Here is a 5,424-nt window from a genome sequence, read left to right on the forward strand (position 1 = left end):
GTGGAAGGTAGCATGTCACTTCCTTTCCAGCAGACCGGTGTTTTAAGCACCGACTGTTCAAGCAGCGGCTATTCTTGGACTGCACTGGCTTTGAATGGAGACTTGGAGTAAACAGTGTCCGATCGAAGCATCTGAACAGAGAAATGAGTGAGACAGGAAGGGCTGGTCCTGGGATGGTTTTACTCAGACACTTCAAACTGAAAGAAGTATCTAACGCAGATTTATACTTTTACTCCACTACATCCCACAGACGAATATTAGACTTTTTCTTGCACTACATTCATCTGAAAGCTTTCATTTTTAATTGTATGGCTTCTTTTTTTTTTTTCACCCTTTCATGCATAGTGGTCACTACAGTGGACAGTTATTCAACAGCTGTTCTCTTGTATATTCATGGATTTTGTTATTTTAGTTCCATATCAGCTTATGCATCATCCCATACACTACAATTGATACCATTACCGTAACTTTGCTGTTCTTGATAAACCTGATCTGCAATAACATGTTTGACTGTAAATCAATTGCTGATTGCTATTAGACTGTTTTTTGTTTTTTGTTTTTTAACTTTTTTTTTGCATATTATCTCCATGAAGTAAGTAGTAACTAGTATTAGAGTATGTTAAAATGTGAGAAAACATCAGATTACCAGCATTAAACATAGTTGTATTTCAGAGTTTTCACACAGTATATAGTAAATGCATGTTTCTTTGCTTCAAAAATTAAAGGCATGATGTCCAGCTGAGTGGACATTTTTGCAAGTCTATGAAAAGTAGGTACATAAAAAAATTAAAATCGCACTGTTTTTTTTTCCATACCTAAAGAGGAATAAAAACCATCTGGGAAAAAATTCCTGATTAAGGTTCTCATAATTCATGCATGAAAGGGTTAATCTATTCTTGTATTTTATTCTTTTATTTGTGTTTTATTCATTCTTCTGGACAGCACTTTGGTTCACTGCGGTTGTTTTAAACTGCTTTACAAATAAAGTTGGATTGAATTGAATTGGATTGTTCATACCCTTTCTATCCAGTGAAAATGTTTCCAAACGTGTTGATTATTTAGTTACAAACTGAACTGAAGGATTAAAAATGTCTCTTACAAATGTGTCCTGGATAAACAGGCAGCATAGTTAGTAATGGTTATACTAAAGTTATACCCATACAAAATGGGAGCAGGAGCTCAATGTGGAAATTACAGATGCTGACAGGTTCAATATGTTGAAGATACACCAAACATCCACTAGTTTACAGATCTGGAGGAAGTTTTCCTGGAAAAAATCTGGTATGTTTCTTCATTACACCTAAGAAGAAAAGTAAGCAGTTAAACAGACAGCAGAAATGTTGGCGGGAATGTGGTGAATTTGATGTAGATCACACACATGTTTTTTGGAAATGTGATAAAATAACTGTGTTTTGGGAAATGGTGTGTGGACTACTAAAACAAATAATGGGGCATGAGATTCCAATGTGCAGTGATGTTCTGTATTTGTGTAACTTATCTGATGGAAATGTAGTGGGAAACGACATGTACTTGGTTAAGATACTTTTGGTGGCTTGCAAAAAAGCTATTGCAAGGAACTGGGGAAGGACAGCAGCACCAACACAGGATCAATGGATTGAAATTATTGATGGAATATAAACAATGGAAAGGGTGACTCATAGACTGTGACAACAGGAAGCACAAATGGACAAAAAGTGGAATAAATGGACTGTTTACAGAGCTGGGAATGATGGAAAGAATGGATAGGGCTGCGTTGAGAGATGTGTGATGCGACCAAGCAATGTTGGTTTGTTCATTTTTTGTTTTTTTTGTTGTTTTGTCAAAAATGTGTGAATTTCAATAAAAACTTAAGTGACAAAAAAAAAGTTATATCCATACAAACTCATAGTAACAAAATAAAATACAGAGTATCAAATAGGCTACAACACACAAAATGAGTCCTATCTGTGTATTTATTTATTTTTTATCACTTATTAACCCTCATAGAAATACTCTGAAATTCAAAATTTTAACCTTAGTGTGTTATTGGAGGACATAACGAGATTTTATTACTATTGTGACTTTTTTTTAATTGATATTTAGAAAATCAAGGTTAATGAAGTTACCATATGTGGTTCCTTACCCATTAGTGGCAAAAATATAAAAAATTAAAATCCAAGTAGTATATATTAAAAAAAAACAAAAAAAAAAACATGAAAAACAAATGGAAGGTGAAAGGAACCTGTTTTAGAACATTAGAACATCACTTTTAGAACTTTAGACCAACATCAGTGCTGATCCAGACCCCTGTCCACATCCACATGATCCCTTTGAACTTTATTCCTTACATTAGTACTATTACTTCATGGTACCTAACAAAGCAGGTACACTCACTGTTCATGCAGAGGTGGACCTTACAGACCCTGTAGACCACATTGGACCTGAGATTGTTGACTCACTGTCTTGTAATGTATGTGAAAATTACCAAAAATAGTCACTTGCCCGATAAAGGGTTCATAGCTATTAGATCTTATGCATTTCCACATGGCTTCTATAGAGTCTGTGGAATTTACACCGATCTTGGTAGAACATCATGCTCTCATTTTGCTTCCTAGTCCTGGAGTAACCTTTAGAATATTCTACCTCCTTAGGTGTAAATGCTATTCCTGAGCTTTTTGTCTGTTGTTTTCTGTACGTCTCTGTCATTTCCAGTTTTATGGATTTTGTGAAAAGGAGCGTTGACTTGGGAAAAAAAAAGATTTCATTTTTAAGGGACTTCCTCTTTAAATAAAGGCTAAATGGAAATAAAAAGCTTCTCATGACATGTAAGGTCATTGTTAAAACCATCTCCTTGTGTTTCAGATCATTTTACAGTTCATTCCAAACAGAAGGAGCAGTCAACTTTAACACTCTTCTTCTCCTCAGCAGCACAGACCTTAGGTACAAATAGTAACATGTGAGACTTTAAGTGCTTGTACTTTTTTGACAAATGTACTTTTGAGGATATGATATGGCCAACAGGCATATACTAAAAAAACAAACAAAAAAACAAGCTCTAACATGTGAAATGACAGATACTTGGTTCTAAATGCAGAACCTTTATTTGAATTTTCACATGGGGGTGAAGGATTTGAATACTTCTTGCAATGACATGATCAGTAATCATCTATATATTTCCATCCTGTATAATATACTGGGTCACTTTTGATCTTTTGACACTGAATAAATATGGGAAATAGCCTTGAAGAGTAAAACAGGTGATACTGTAGATGTAGGACCTCTGATTTTGACTCAAAGGGATCTCCAGCACCGTGTGTTGTAGTGTCCAAAATATTCCAGCAGGTGGCGCCAGATAAGAGGACGATCTGTGTGTACTTCTCATGAAGTTCGAGCATAATAAGTTGTGGGTTTTCCTTGTGGGTTATTTAATTAGGTTGACTGAATATGGAAATGTAATCCAGGTTTAAGAAATATGCATTCATATTTATTAAATAATATTTTAGTATTTTTTAGTTTGAATATTACATGATGTGTTTAGAAAAAAAACTACTTTGATTCATGTGTTCAAATTCAGTGTCATTTATTATAATGTGTAGGTCTTAAAGGTGGATATTGTGGCATTTGGTGGACATTACATAATAAGTGAATGGGTACTATATTAAGGTACTATTAACTTAATATTACTAAATGTATGATTTCTCAGATGTTTCTCATCCCTGGTTTGTCATTCTTGAATCCCCTAATTCATTGTTGTTGTTGTTTCTGGGGACCAACCATTGGGATTCCAGGCCAGTTCATAATAGACCTTATCTAAGTCTCATAACATGAACATATAATGAATATATACATTTATACATATGTAACCTTTCCTCTCAATTTTTACTGACATTTCATATCAGAAGACTGAAAAAAAAAACTTTGTCACAAAGTGCACTGTGGGAAGCAGAAGCAGTTTCTCACAGATTCAGCAAGAAAATGAGACAGATCGCTACACCGTAAAATTATACAGTATAGTCGGTGGATAGAGGTAAAGGTGACATTTGAGTTCAGCACCCAGCAAAGAGACAGAGAAATTGCTGCTGCGTTGAAATCCAATTACTACAATGCACTTTGCGACAAAATGTTTGAAAAGGCCCAAGTGACGTTTCAGTTTGTTATGTAAACAAGCAGACTGTATTTATGATGGAGTCATCTTCGAAGTTGTTCACCGTGAGGGAAGTGATTCAGGTGTGTAAGCACGGAAAGACTAATGGATTAGTGATAATTAGACTATCACTGGGGTTTTACAAATTCGAAAAAAAAAAATTGTGATGAAAGTCATGCGCTGCTTTAAGATGTACTGCTGATGCTTTAAAGCAGGGATGTCAAACATACAACCCATGGGCCAAAACCGGCCCACCAAAGGGTCCAGTCTGGCCCATGAGATGAATATGTGAAATGGAAAAATTACACTGAAGACATGATGTTAGTTCAGGTTCCACATTCAGCCCAGTTTGATCTAAAGTGAATCAGACCACTAAAATACTATCATAATAACCTATAAATATTGATAACTTCAAAGTGTTCTCTTTGTTTTAGTGTAAATAAGTGAAATTGCATGAAAATATTTAACTTTCTAAACACTCCTTTCACATAAATAGATTCCTACAGTGAGGTATTTTAAGTGAGGCAAACCTTTTTTTTTTTTTTTTTTTTTTTTTTTAACCAAAGTGTGTGTTTGCTGAATTTTTTTTTTTAATGATCACAGATATAGAGTTTATAAAAGTAAAAGACAAATCTGGTTTATCAAAGAAGAAGAGGAGGTTGAGGTGTAACTGTGATGTGCACTCATCAACCAGATGTGACATAAATGTGAAAAATAAATTCAAGAGCAAACATGAAAAAGACTGCATTTATTTTTAAACACGTTTGGTCACTGATCAGTGACTTTTTTTCTGCTGAAAATATCTGATGCTATATCCTGAAACCACATGAGCATTATTTCTATTTTCATACTTACAACACCTTGAAGTGACATTGCGAGTTTTGTGTAAGTGATAAAGTGCATGATAAGGGTGAAGAAATGTCTCAAACTCCATTAAATTATGTGATGCAACTTTATTTAAGATCACCAATCTTTCTATAGTTTCAATCAAGAGATCTGGTGAGTTATGAGACTTGTGAAAGAGAAAACAGTAGAAGATGAGATGCACTGAAAATCTAGTTTATCTTATGTTCAAACACACAGACATACTGCACAAATGACTACAGTTCAGACATAATATAGATGTGATGCATTCTTACACCAATTGTTAGAGGCAGATTTTCCTGGGTATGGGCAGTGAAAGCATTAGCATACATTATAGTTACCACTATACATGACAAACTTCCCAGATGCAGTAAATGAATGAGTGAATGACACCCAAGAGTGATTCTATGTAGTGAACAAACTAGAAAATAAATTGC

The sequence above is a fragment of the Sphaeramia orbicularis genome, chromosome 19 (genome assembly GCF_902148855.1).
Source record: "Sphaeramia orbicularis chromosome 19, fSphaOr1.1, whole genome shotgun sequence".
Classification (NCBI taxonomy): Eukaryota; Metazoa; Chordata; class Actinopteri; order Kurtiformes; family Apogonidae; genus Sphaeramia; species Sphaeramia orbicularis.